Genomic DNA, 15305 nt, shown 5'->3' on the forward strand with positions numbered 1-15305 from the left:
AAGATTAGCGTCGATTGCGTTTTCTGGGATTATCATGAGGAATATGCTAAAAGAATTGTCTTATGCAGGCCATTCCATATCCGTCCCTACACTCACGCTTCAGGCCATACTATTTCAATTTAATGTTTCAAGGGCGGTTTATTGTTTTAAAGGTATCACAATAGGGTCGGTGTAAATGTTATTCAAATTAAAATGTCAATGTTTATATAATGTTTATGTGACCTATACATTACGGTTTAGGTGACATTTAACCTTAAAAGAAACAATTTCTCTCAGAATAATTTGTATTCTAATTTGACTGCTGTCTAAAGAAAACTTTGTCGTATACGTCTTAGTACATAGCGCGACTGTGAGAACTGTTTCCCGGATAATACGGTAGCTCGAAATAATGGTGAACGTAAGCAAACGTCATTTTGATGACAGTAAGAAGTCGACATTTCACCAAAGACATTATTTTTTAAACATTTTGATCAATTTAGGATCTCAATGGCACTATGAAAAACTATTCAATAAAAACCTGTAATGACACGACAAATGGTCCATATCGAATAGATATTACCTGTGAATGAAAACGCTCAGGCGTATACACATACAGCGCAGCCATTTAATGTACAAAACTTTGCAGAAATTACCCAAGAAATTTATTTCTGCTCTTTAGATACCTTAAAATGTCAAGTGCAAAAGATGACCTTGTGAAATCCACCCAAAAGGACAAGTATAATTGAAGAACGTGTGGTCTAATGACACTTGACATTCACGCAAATAACATACCTGCAAGGTCGAGAAGAAGTACATGGGTTCTAATGCAACGAAGTCCTTGAAAACAACGTTCAAATGTCAGCAATCAGAGAGCACTAACTTGGTTGTAACTACATTAATATGCCAGTCCACTAAAGTATACATGCAGTTATTGCTATGTCACTGTAACCAGTTTTTCTTATTACCAGAATGGCTTTAATTTTGAAACACGACACTATTTTCTGGTGGCTAGAATCACTATTGAAAAAACGAGGCCAAAGGCCAAAGACACTAACTTCGATCTTTTTAAACCCTGATTTTACAAGTATCTTGCATGAAAAGTTGAGAATGCCAGCAACAAAACACGTGTTCTTGAGAGTTTCTAGTACCTGTACTTACCTTAGACTTGAAGCTGTTCATTTTTATGTGAATGATAGATGAAATAGTTGAAAAGCATTTAGATCCTTTATGTCTCAATACAGCACCAAAGAATATGAGATAGATCAAAATGTTGTTAAAGAACCACTTTTATCAAGCTTGAATTTGAGAGTGCTGACAGTAATCTGGCTGTAAGCATCACACGCTCCCCAAATGAAACATAAACACACCCACCTATGATGAGTATAGAGGTGAGGGGCCGTTAGTGTCCGTACCGCAAGGTGCTTCAATTTTGATGAGGCAGCTCTTACGAGCAACTTTGGACAATTTGGTGAAGTGGGGTAACAGTGGGGGATCCTACATATCACTGCAAGAAGGGGGGGAGGTACCCTAAGTTACAAAGGTTGCTGGGCACTCACATCCTTCATAAGAATGCTGTAGTGGAAACGACTGAGACATGCTGCTACAACAGAGGCGAGTTTTCCGTAATCACTGAAAGGCAGGGTGGATAAAAGGGAACGGGCCCAAACTAACTGATGATTTACTATACCGGTACATACACATGGGGGCAGTTGCTATCTGTGATATCCCCTCGTCCTCACCGTAGATGCATTTGACTTGGTGATGTTAAACACAAATGGACATTAAAACATGAGAGACTGCACTAGCTTCTTGTTTTTTCTTTTTAAATCATAAAGATCAATATTTCATTACCGACAAGACGGCTTAGCAAAATCAAAGCACTGACGCAATGGTAAACGACAGCACTTTGAATCTACTGAAACTGTGCCAAACTCATCATGTATGAATAAAGCATTCTAAAAGGCGATGTACAATTACTAATTAAAAGTCGAAAAGCAATTGAATAGTGCACAAGTCCCATGAGTTCTAAATTTGCTTCCTTGACTACGGCAGCATTAAACAACCCGTTAATTTCTTTCTGCAAAGTTCCTGATTAAGGCCAAGAGCAACAGCAGTACATAATAAATTCATAAAAGAAGAGTAAGTACCATTAATTCCTCAACTCACCGCCAATGCCGCGGGGAGCTGGCTACAGCCACTGTGCTGCTGTTTACATCCAAGGTGTTTCAGTGGCAGGCTCACCAAGCTGTTACCGATTCCAACAAAATATGACGGCCAACAGACCATACAGGCCCGCTAATGGAGGAAGCCATAATTGATATAGAAAACCAAATCCCGCGAGTGGGTTTTAATTTCCTTCGACAATTTTAGCTTCAATCCGAGTCCCGCATCTCGCATTTACAACAGAGAAAATTGGCCATGAGGCATTTGCTGAAACAGCTACATCTGTACATGTACCGTATACATTCTGTACGATCTTTAGAAACATATAAACAAGCATTAATAAATACTAAAGGATTGCCGTACAATACAGTCTGTTAACAAGTGCAATGATGAATGATTAATACATAAAGGACCTCTGCTGAATTTATCCCACATACTAAATCATGCTCTTCAACGCTATCATTTGACGTGGCTGTCTAACCGCCACCTCTCTCGTGCTATTCCTAGGCATTGCACAGCTACAGATGATCCCAACTGGAATCGATAGTCTACCCATGACTTCTGTTTAACTGCCGTATCTCAGACGAACATAGCCCTTCAAAGGGGTTCACCCAACCTTGGGAATTGAATCGGGTAAAGCGTTATTGCATGCACTTCACTTTAGGTTTGTCTGACTTAAACTGTTATTCGTTTTTTGTATCACCTCAAATGAACATAATGAACGACTGTGGGTATGTTCTTCACTCGTTCTAACACAGAAGACGCCGTGGTTTGTTTTCACCCCCTTTTTTTTTGCAAAGTAAACAGAGTCAGGCAGGAAATGAAACTGCTCGGACTAGGCAACACAACAAATGAAAGCGGAGACAGATATCCCCAGGTAATCTTCTAGAAACATAAGTATATTTGGTCTGACAGCTAAGGACATTCATTGTGAAACAGCTCTAAGAACAAGACAGCAAGCACACTTACATTATGACCATTGGGAACTGCCCTTAAGGAAATGGACAAAGTTTTTAAAATGTCAGAAGTAAAAGAAGAAAAAAACAAAGAAAATGAAGATTAAATCTACGATCTATAGACCGGTGTGCAGGGGCTAAATAAATAAATAAATAAATAAGTAAATCGTGTGCAGAACTGTGCATGATAAAATATACATGCACATGCGCATTTTATGGTTTTATAGTATTACCAGACATGGGGAAAACTTTGGAGATACTGGAGGTTGTTCGGGGTACCATTTACTACAAGAAATCTGCAGGTTCTCCCAATCCTCTGCAGGTCTGAACTAAGTATTTTATTTTCGTTAGTCTATGTATTGTATTTTTACATAAATATCGCCAGTCCAAAAGACTTGTGATGTACAGTTTTCTATATGCATATCAACTAACATATCTGTGTTTCTCAGAGTTTCTGTTATTGTCGCTATTATTCCTAGGGAAATACCATTAGTGTTTTGTTTTTGCGAAGCATGGTTCTGTCAAAAAAAGTGTCCATATGCATAGAAGAATTTGAAATTTGGCATGAAAGCCGTCGGTTTGGCAGTGCGTAAAATGAGCTAAGCAGTGTTTTACAAATTTGCTAATCTGTGGCATGGCACGAAAAAGACAGACATTGCCAGACAAATTGTTGCGCCAAACAGAACGGTCCGTACAGTTCTGTACAGTACAGTGTAATGCCCAGACTGATGTACCTACACAGAGGCCACGCCATATGTATACAAAACTTACCACCAGGGTACAGTACTCACTGTCCTTTCTGACATGCTGCTGCAACTAAACAAAAACCACCCAAGCCGTTCAAAATAAGGGGTAAATTGCCACCAAAACGCTTTTTCATAGACCCTTAGCGAACACTAAACTGGTTTCAGCTTAGTAGAATACCAGACGACTTCAGAGAAACCCACTGTAAGCAGCAAAAACAATCGTCGTCTGTTTCTATATTGAATTGGGGACCACGGCCGTTTTTGGGTAGAACACTGACTTTCTTTAATTAGGTCAGATTTCACCTGTACCGCTCAACTTATCAAAATAGAGTTTACAGACATCCAGAAGAGACCTACGACGAAAAGTGTACCGCGTCTAAAGTGACTAGGGTCATTGACAGCGTCAGTATTTGGAGTGGATACCACATTGGTGCCAAAACACCAATGGTAGTCATCGATGAAAACTTGAACCAGATCCAATAAAGGAACCGCTTGACTATCATTTGATAGGGGGCTCCATAGGAACAATTTTAGGTTGCACAGTTATATTTCCGGTTGACACAGATCACTTTTAATAGCAGATAACTTGCAGAACCAAGGGAATGAGCAGCTACCTTGGTCATCAAAAATGCATATTTGAACCACATAGACAATATATGGGATGGCCATTACTCATTACTCACAGAATCAACGGCTTACATGTTCTACAACAAAGCTGAACCAAATTGGACATGCCTAAAATGTTATTCCAGATTTAACTCTAAAAACCTATCCCAAGGAATGCCTTGTCGCTTGAGAGTCCTGGTAGCAGCCAGATGAGGGCAGACGTAACAGCGACTGTTGCTATGACTTGATACTGACATAAAGGTCCTTTGTAGGACGTGTAACTCTTTTACAGATAATATGGAAAATATGGAGACCCAAAATATCGCTTTTAGTGGTTGTCGTATGACTTAGAACAGGCAGTGTATTTTTGTTTGCTTCAGTGGCAAATCCAATTAATAAACTGATGTCACTGTGACATCGAAGAGATAATTAAAAGTTATTAAAACACGATTTTTATCCTTATTTTCATTTATCAGTCAGCAAAATAGGAAAAAACCTGATGAAAAACGATTTAAAAAAATATTCCATATTAAATGTCAAGTCTGTATCTTAACACGCTATGTAAGACGTTTTTTCTAGGCGTCTAACTCTTGATCTCATATACAATCAATAACTTTTTTATAGTGGCTGACTTTTTACGATCCAGCCCTACGCGTATCATCGAAAATTTATTTACTTGGACGTGAGGGCAAAAAGCACTCCGATTAAGTGTTTTCTCCTTTGTCCTCAATGTCAACTTCATTTTACATGAAACAGAAATCCTAGTAGAAAAATTGAACATAAAAATTGAAAAACTCTTTTGGCAGGAATTAAATAGCTGGACCTCAAGCAAATTAAGGACATACAAAACAATTTGAAAATCTTATGAATGTGAAAATTACATCAAAATGAGTGTCTCCCCCTTAGATATAAAAACACTGGTAAAAATAAGACAAAGTGACCACGACCTGGCAATAGATACATTACATGCACAAACCCCAAAACTCCACTTGATGAGAGAAAATGGAAAGCTTGCAACTGCATAGAGGATGAAAAGCACTTCCTCGTGGTATGTACAAGATACACTGTTGAAACTGCAACCGTGGCACGACAACAAATGTATTGTCCTTTCAAAAAGTCTTTGTTACGACTGATCTTACATCAAATACAGTACTTTCTTCACGTCCGATCACTGGTGTATCTCTCTCGAATTACGCTCCAAAGGTTTTTTATAGTATAGGGGCACATGACCCACGTGACACTAAAAGGGCGCTCACACCAGCTGTACATTTTCATTACATCTATTCACATACTTAAGCTACTTATATTAAGGTACAATGTACTATTACATATTTATATATACATGTGAATAATTGTACCCTATTACAAAAGGCAAAGAATGCATGATGAACTATTGAAAATCGATGTAGTGGGTCTAGAGGACAATGGTCAGGTATTGCCAATTCTCTTTAATCCACCCTGTGAAAAAAGTCTCAAAGCAATTTGTAAAGACTGCTGTTAAAATACATAGTTCACCTGCAATTTAGTACATCACAGCCACTAATTGATGATAATGCTGTGAATAGCTTGATTAATTTTATAGCTTAACATGCATTATCACATGTGTAATTTTGCATACTACATATGTAAACATATAGAAATGTATTTCCTTATGTAGTCTAGAGAGCCTGCAAGTGTATTCATATCATTAAGTGCTCAATGAACTTTTTATTTTTATTATTTTCCATTTATTCAATACAATAATTAATTTCCTGGAACAATTCTATATTTTGCATTTCCGTTTTCAGTTAATATTGTAAAGTTATGTGCAGGATAACACCTTTTTCTTATTTCGAAGCGCAATAATTAAAAATATTTTAATTACGTCAGGTAAGTCACAAAGAAAATATTAAAGTCGAAATCAATATTGTGATACTTTATGCGCCTCGTTGGCAAGGGGTTTTAACAGTTTTGAAGACAATCCAGTCACTTTTTTGCTGCACGTCATTTAATATAGTGACACGACTGGCTGAAATAAACCTTAAATTGTACCAAAAACGGACCACATTCGTTCATTGCCATTCAGTAAATATTTTTTGAGATACCATTTTCAGTTTCTTTTCCATTTAAAAAACAGAAAGCGAGCATGTCAAACATTTCATAAAAACAGCTAGCCTTGTTGACAAAAGATAGCAAGATGGCAATCCTGTGCTAATAGAAGTGCACATTAGACCATGAAGACTGACCAAAACCCACTTTACGTCTTTAACTGATCAATAAGGGACGGCTGTGATTGATTCATTAACGATAGCCATTGGGGGAATCAAGAGCTGTTTAAATTGAATTCTAGAAGGGGTAGACACGGATGTACGCACAGGGGAGTAATTTGACCCATCAGGTCTGGTAATGGACTTCGATTCGTCCCAATTTGCCTCTTCTTGCCAATTTTCGGTAGCGGTTTCAACTGTTAGGCTGCAAAATATTTATTGAACCCACGCGCCCCCCCCCCACCCACCGAAAAAAAAGGTTGAAAGGAAAACGCACAGCATTTATTTGAATAATTAATAAATCATGACAGTCCTATCCTATACATGACAGCAAGAATGAAAAATATTTAATGTCTTTTTGAAAACTGGATAAAGACTTACTAGTATTGAAATTGACGTCAAACACATGCATACGTCAAGAACTCTCCCGTGAAATGGCCCTAAGAGAAAACGAACATCGTCTGTTTTCGTGCGGCTTGATGGAAGGAGTAATGTTATAAGGTTTCATCAATAAACACATTCTTTCTTACGTATACGTATACAGAATACAGGTGACATTCAATTTAGGTGGTGAGAAGTGAAATAATATTCCATTAATGCTATGGGTATTATGAAAATATATTATAGAATATGGCAATGTAGTAGGCCTACTCTGCAAAATGACAAAGACAAATATGTCCAACACTCTGGACTACGTTGTTTTACCGGCACATGTAAGACTTTCAAATGTTCCACAACAAAGGGGATATGATATTATAGCCACGCCTTTATCTTAGCAAAAAGGCCAACAAGTAAAAACAATAATTAAACCAAGGAACGTAAGTATTAATTCATGGAGGACTACAGCTCGTTAAACCCTTTCTCTCCATTGGCAGACCAGGATGGGTTTGGGGAGCATAAGGCAGAATTAGAAAGCATGTGCAGGAGACGATACAATATTGTATTGTAATACTGTCGGCTGTAATGTAATGGGTACGGAATGAAACTTGATTGACTTTGTCTCCTCAGGCTATTGCATTTGTACATCACGGAAAATATCATGCACGGGGTTATGAAAGGTGTCGGTTTTCCAACAATTCAGTTGTGATTTCGATCTGAATTAAACAAAAACAAAATCTCCGCCACTGTCAGCATTATCAACACTCTTTAGCGAGATAATCAGAATGATGACGACGGAATGTTGCTAACGAGATGGATATAAAATGACGTCAGCAGCAGCAACTCAATCCTACCGTACTAGTCAGCAAGAAAAGGACCGGGTAATGAAAAATATCATGCAACCCTGGGATTTCTCTCCAATATTTCGTTTTCAATTACTTCCAATGACAAGTCATTCAGTAATGACAGAAAGGGATTCTAATGCATAAACCCTAAAACCCACTCAAATGTTTCATTCATAAAAAGGGTGAAACTATAAGGAGAAAATACTTTGTCCTCTCCAGTGTTTCCCTCAAAGTGCATTTACCTCTCTGTCTGCTTTTTCTAGTTGGGCCAGTTCAAGCTGCAAGTGAATAACCTCTTTATGCAGGCGAGGAAGACAAATCTATTCAGATTGTGCGATCGGTGACATGGCTTATCCGCAGTAAAGACATCACTTACAGGTAAAATGATTCAATTTACAGAAATTAATAAATCAGGGTTCGCAGCACTCACATGAAGTCGGCTGATCTATTAGTCTGCTTCGCTGAATGCAGTACTTTGCCATTAAGCCGTCACCTGTACAGAAGCGAGCACAGGAAGTCCTGTTAGGGAGATTTACCACTGAAAAACAATATAGGAAGCGATAAATTTCCATCAATCTAGAATTAATGGGACATTGGCCAACAGAGGCACTATTACGTTGTTCAGCATCAAGTTGGGTTTTACAGTGGAACAGAAAGTAAAATAGCATAAAAGGCAATGTCCGCTATTGATTTTGTTAACCATTAGACTTTTTGATTGACTTCTCTAGGTAATTTTCGAGTCCATTGTTTTCTTAATGCGTTGTAGACATACTGTCACGGCACGAACTGTATATGATTGAATGGTGCGGGGAAATAATAATAATAATAATAATAATAATAATAATAATAATAATAATAACAGGAGGTTCTCTCATTCTTCCTTTTTTTGCGATTCCTACACCAGCAGAACAATATTCCACAGACATTGACGATAAGATAACAATGAAAAAATAGCAGGCCCTATCACAGGAACTGCTTTCAAACAAAAATAAAATAGATACGTAAATAGCCGAATTTCCATATCCCAGCTTTCTAGTTTTATTTCTGCGATAAGCCTGATGACACAATACAATACGATTGCGTGTTTGAATTAAAAAAAGCAGAAATTCTTGCTAAATATTGTCTGACGTAAAGAAGCTCTTGTCAAGGGCAAACGGGAGGTTGTGGGCGTCAGTTTTAATCACGCTGACTCTTAGACCTGGATCACACTGAAGCTTGCAACTTCTTGGCAACTTTTTTAGCAACCTCAGTCGCAAAGAGACTGCCATAGGTTTTTAAGTGGGCACATAAGGTTGCTAACAGGTTGTCATCGATCGTTGACACACGAAGGCATTTCTTTTGCACCTACTGAAGATGAAAAATATCTTATCTCAAAGGTTGAATACTGTATTTGTTTGCAATTTACTTGATCCTCACCCTTGTTTCAGAAATCTGGACACCTTTTGCAAAGGCGCTGAAATATTTTTTTCATCTGCAAACACCCATTAGGCAAGGTCCCTGAAATGTTTATTTATTTTTCTTCTGAATTCACACACTCACACGTCATCGACCTTGATTTTCAACTACATTACAACTACATCTGATGTGTTTCAATCACAGCTGTTTACGGCCAGTTCTCCGTTCTCTTGATTCCAAATATTAACCCTGAACAGCAAACGCCTCACTCAGTACTAACTCTTTCTTGGAGATAAATAATTTTCTTGCACTTGATCAACAAATGCCTTCCTATATAACCCCATCTCACTCTCTTAAAGATTTTTGAATCTTCTCAAACATCAACATAGGTTTCAGATCTGGTCAGTTACGATGTATTTTTATAGCTATCCGGCAATAACAGAATGAATTCAATCATGAACACGATGTATGAGTAGATACATGACATACATTAAGTGCCAAATTCCTCTGGTACAGTCTTTCATACATTCAAATGATAAGCCTATGAATAGACAGACTGCAATGAAAGGGTAGAGTTATCATGGCAACTAATAAAGAATATTATCATTCGTATGATTCACTCCTAATAACAATTTAATATCTGTGGTTTTCTAATCAGCAGTTATACCTTGAACTCTTTGAGTTACCCCACCTAAAGAAGATGGCAGGATGAACATCGACAGCTTAATTTTTCAAATAACTCAACAAACTAGTAGCCGCTTATTTATGAGTATCCTCACGTAACTGGTGTTTCTTGGCTTGAAAGCCCTACAAACCGACAAATTTTCCCTGTCTCCAATTGACCGAAATAACCATTGACCCAAATAACCTTCACGTAACCAATACTTAGGGATCGGTGTGGCAAGAATGTAGCCCTAGGAATGAAAGTACAGTACGTAGGGCTGCCATATGATTAGTTGACATGAAGGTAAGAAGGGTTAACCGGAAGAGCCGGTCAAAATATGAATATGGCATCTGTTTAAATGAATGGGAAGCGGACTATACCCTTCCTGACGCACCGGGTTCTCAGTAGAGCTTTACAAAGATCGGTGGTCCTAACTTATAGACAAAAAATTATCTATTTCAGTTCAAGATTCATCCGCAGAAGTAAACTTAAATTAAAGATATAATAACTCTTCATATTAGATCTATATTTCACAATAAAAATCATTGTAAACAACTCTTAGAAATATAATATATTCTGTTTTACCACAAAAACGGCAGTTATAGCTATTATTCTGATATCTGAGCTTGTCATCGGACCACCCGACTTCCATAGATGGCTATACTCTGTAATACTCTCTTAAGAGGTTATTACAAAAAAAAAAAAAAAAAAAAAAAAAAAAAAAACAGGGACTAACTTTGAATGTAGAAATGGATTCATTAACCATTGGTAAGTATGGGAAAATTGTCGTTTACTCCAGGAAAATTTATTTTTTGGTCAAAACAAACAGTTATTATCCCTTTACGTATTGGACTGATTTTTTAGCAATGACTTTCTTGTTATAAAAACATGCGTAACATTCCTAAAAACCAGATCCCCTTGAAATAATCCGCCCCTGTAGCCTGTCTGCTTCTTATAATTCACAAACGTAAAGAAACAGCGAATACGACGCGTGCCCCGTCCACTATAAACTGTTGTCTATCGCACGCTTAGCTCATAATCAGCAGGGTGGTACCGAGAAGGGTCGACCCAGCTTGAATGTAAACGCTCACTAGGGAGGGCTGCATGAACTGTGACCAATCAACCTTATGCCGAAAGACCAGTGGATGAAGTGCAATAAGCAATGCCATAAAAGCGGAAAAAAATGAAAAAAGCTTCAAAAAAGTACACTCCATGGATTTGAAAATCCCCCACATGCTTATTTGTGCCATCCTTAGCTTCTTATATACATTCTTCTTACGTTACATACATATAAAAAACGATTTAACCCCTTGAATATCTATGTTGGAGCGTACCTGATGTTGATATTTCTATCGGAGCTCAGGAAGACGGTCGCTATAGTTATAATGACTAGTCATTCATTTTAAACTTAATCAACCTTTTTCAAGTCAATTAAAGATTGAATCCAAGTAAGAAGAGGGATAGAGAGATAAATGGTTCGTGAGTACCAGAAAATTGCTTATTTCCCCGGGAAAATCTATTTTGGTGGTTAAATCTCATCGAGTTGCCCTTTAAAGGTACAGATTTTGTAGATATGGAGGACTTACCTTTGCCTCTGTACCGTCAGTTTGTGTCACTTCATCCAAGCTGCCATAAGAGCCCGTCGCGCTTGCACCTCAGCTCTGCTTTAAGACGTATTGATGTTATGGATATTGAGGTTACGACTGCAATAGCTTACTGGATGGCTGCATCCAACAACGTTTTCACTAAAACCGTTTTATACTTATTTTGGGATGCGGTACCTGTAAGCGATTTATTTGCAATTGAACGTGTAGTTCTTCGATTTGCTAAACTGACCGTTCATGAATAACATTCATGTACTGCAGCAGATATGTACAAAATTAATGTCTTCTTTTTACTGTACTAGTAATATAATCGAGGCTGTCGTGACATCACATGACACTAGAAAATGAGCTATAACCCGCGTGAGGTGGGTTTTATATTGCAGCAATAAGTCCTGAAACTATGCGGTAGGAATGTGGTCATAGACAGCGATATAATCGACTGTCATGCAAAAAAAAAAAAAAATTACATAGAGAAAAATGACCCCGACAAAAAATCAGTGGATAAAGTCGGTCATTTGTTGCCGCATTACTCTTTCTAGTATGCCATTGTTTCTAAATGCACGCCCCTCCAAACCCCACGAAATCTTGCTTAAAGAACCCTAAACGCGTTTGAAAGTCGTGTTTATATCCTTCAAATTTTTTATGTTTCCTAATTCAGACCTTGAAGACAACAAAACTCTTCTCTGCCTTTTCAACTGTCATGTCTGGTAGTTTGCAACGTCTGTATTATGCATGGCACAGGACTGCGATATAAAACACCGCACCATTTTCTTATGTAAAAACGAGGAAATGCCCCTGAAGGTTGATATGGTTCAATTTGACTGGCAAGAACTCAATTATTCATTAAAAAATATAATAAAGCATTGGATCCAAGTGCAAGGAAGGTTCGAGCAATGATGATGAGTAGGAAAAATTGTCCTTTACCCCATAAAATTGATTTTGGTGGGTAAAACCGGCGGAGAGTACCTTTAATTTGACGGTTTCTGGCGAGGTTGGGCTATATCTCGGACGATTTCCTTCGAAACGGTGTTGATCGCGACCTCATGTAAAGCAAAGCTGGTAATTATGTAAGCTTAACCTGTACGGTCAATATTCATAGGAGATTTAGTTTTTTTTTAATCTTAAGAAAGGGTGCTCGAAATTGAACAAGCAATTATGTGTATTCAATCCCAGCAGACAGAGATGAATTTCGCCATGGTCGAATATTACAGCTAAATGGGGTCTTTTATATGCGACCAAATTACACATGAATTGTAAATAAAGATCCATCAAATGGCGTTCATATGCCATTTTGAAGTGTATTCGACACTTAACCAATTACTCATACAAAGTTAGCGATTATCCATCCCTGGGCGTTAGGACTAACAGGGTTTAAGAGTAAAGTGATTTTCTTCAATTTTCTTTAGAAACAAGGTTTCGCAAAAAAAAAAAAAAAAGCCAATAACACCTTACAGTGAACACGCCATGTGTTTTTCGTCACGTTCAGTTGTCTCTATGGAAAAGGACGCTTACAAGAATTATCCCACGTCTTTGAAAAGGCTTGACAGGAAAATATTGTCACGAGAACGTGCTCATTTAAACAATGCAAACGTAAAAGCAATTATCAATAGCTGGAGTTCATTGAAAAGAGGTTATCGAAAGCAAAGGAAGTGATTGCAATGTTTCGGAATATATTCGCATGTTACACGTAAATTGTATACTACATTATTGCGTAAAATGGTTGTCACACCCAATTTATAGTATGGATATTGTTACCAAATGTCAACTGTTCTTTATTGCACAGTTGTATCGTACGTTGCAGATACAAAGTGGATAATATGTGAACATTCAAAAGAAAAAAACACCGTTATATTGCACACATTTTACAAATTAAATGGAGTTTTTAATAAGTCATAAGACATGGATTATTTTGTATACAGATTTTACAAAAAAATCTGATGATTCTTCATGGAAATCTACTCCCCACATTTTTAATAGGACAAATATATAACCATTCATATTTATAGCAGTTTGTCGGTGTCGGGCGACGTTGGGTTATCTCGGACGACTTCCTTTGGAACGGTTTTGATGGCGACCTCACATAAAGCAAAGCTGGTAATTACCTAAAATTAAATGCAGTTAGTATTTATAGGAGAATTTTTTGCAATCATTTGAAATCGACCCCCCCCCCCCCCCCCCCCCCTTTAAGGTGCATCATAAAAGCATGCCGTTCGCAGGTGACATCAACCTTTGCTGGAAGATTCAGTTGCGCTCTAGGGTCAAAACTTTTCTCAACTGTTGTAAATTCGTTCAACGTGGGTTTTGCCTTAATACAGCTTTCCCTAATCCGTTCCAATACATAAATGTTCAATTGGGTTCAAACCATGTCAGTTGGCGGATTAGTCCATGAACAGAATGTTGTGTTTGTGAAAAAAAACCTTACCAAGTCAAGCCAAATTACAGTAGGCGTTGCTCGAGCCATAGATTTGGCTTGTGTTAAGTGATTTTACGTTGGGATAATTAATTCGTGGTATAGACCGTTAATGTGTACACTTATGCTCCCAAATCTAATGCAATTATCGGCAATTATCGTTTATGAGACGTGCAAGCGGGCATTATGGGAGATGGGTATCATCGTCTTTCCGCAAGCGAAAGCTGCTCTGGGATAGTATATTGCACGTACAAATGGGATCAGGTGATTTTGTAAAATATCCTGTACCCTGTACTTTTTTATCCATGTCGTAAAGACCAAATGACTAATGGAATTGACAAAAAAAAAGCACTCTACACAAGAACAAAAGCGCCTCCAGGGGCCTTGATCACTTGTATATTTTGTTCGAACATCTGTTCTCTAGTAGGACGACACAGTCGCAGGCGGCAATCACGTGGATAGAGTTGGGATCTGGATTTATCGGAGAAGCCTACTTGGTTCGACTGCGACTGTCAGGTTTCTGTTTCTTTTCACTCACTGGTTACTGGTTAACTTCGGCTTCTTTATCATGCCCGCATCTTGCTCTGTTACCATGTTGGACGAGTTAACGTTTGACAGTTTGGCAGTAAATACGAACCAAATAATGAGACCGTAAATTGTAGCAGATTTAGTGCGGATTCTTCTTCTTTAAAAGACATAGTTCCTGGGGATGTTTGTTTGTACATGCGTATTTAAGAGAATCTTGAGGCTCAATCACACGCCTAAACTGTCGATTTTCAAAATATTTGTGTTTCATGCATGGCTTCCCAGCAACATCTTTTCAAGTTGATTATTTTATTTCGATATTTCCATTTGATGAAATAGCAACAATGGCTTCAGCCTGTGTGGTGAATTCGAAAATGACATAATCAAATTACTACCAATATCTTGAAAATAAGAATGAAAGAATTAGAAAAAGAATAAAAATAAAAAATGATACATGTGAATAATAAAGACGATGTAATTTCGGAGATTTTGGACTAAGGATCCGCCATTTTGTTCCCCCTACCCACCTGTTATCCCGTGTCATATACCAGAGAGGCCCCCATGAAAGAGTTGTGTTCTCATCTATTTGTTCGGGTAAGGCCCATTCAAATATATTACCCAATTTATCACGCTAACCATCTGTGCGAATGCAATGAAGGACGGGTTCTCTGTTACTCGGATCCTCATCAGATTCTTGACGCCGAGTTTTTGACTGGGTTTTAATACTAGTGCTCCATGGTAACGTAATTACTGAAGCAATCATGGAAAAATAAACAATCGGTGTTTGA

This window comes from Lingula anatina, chromosome 4, assembly GCF_051362555.1.
Source record: "Lingula anatina isolate TDL-2025a chromosome 4, LinAna3.0, whole genome shotgun sequence".
NCBI lineage: Eukaryota > Metazoa > Brachiopoda > Lingulata > Lingulida > Lingulidae > Lingula > Lingula anatina.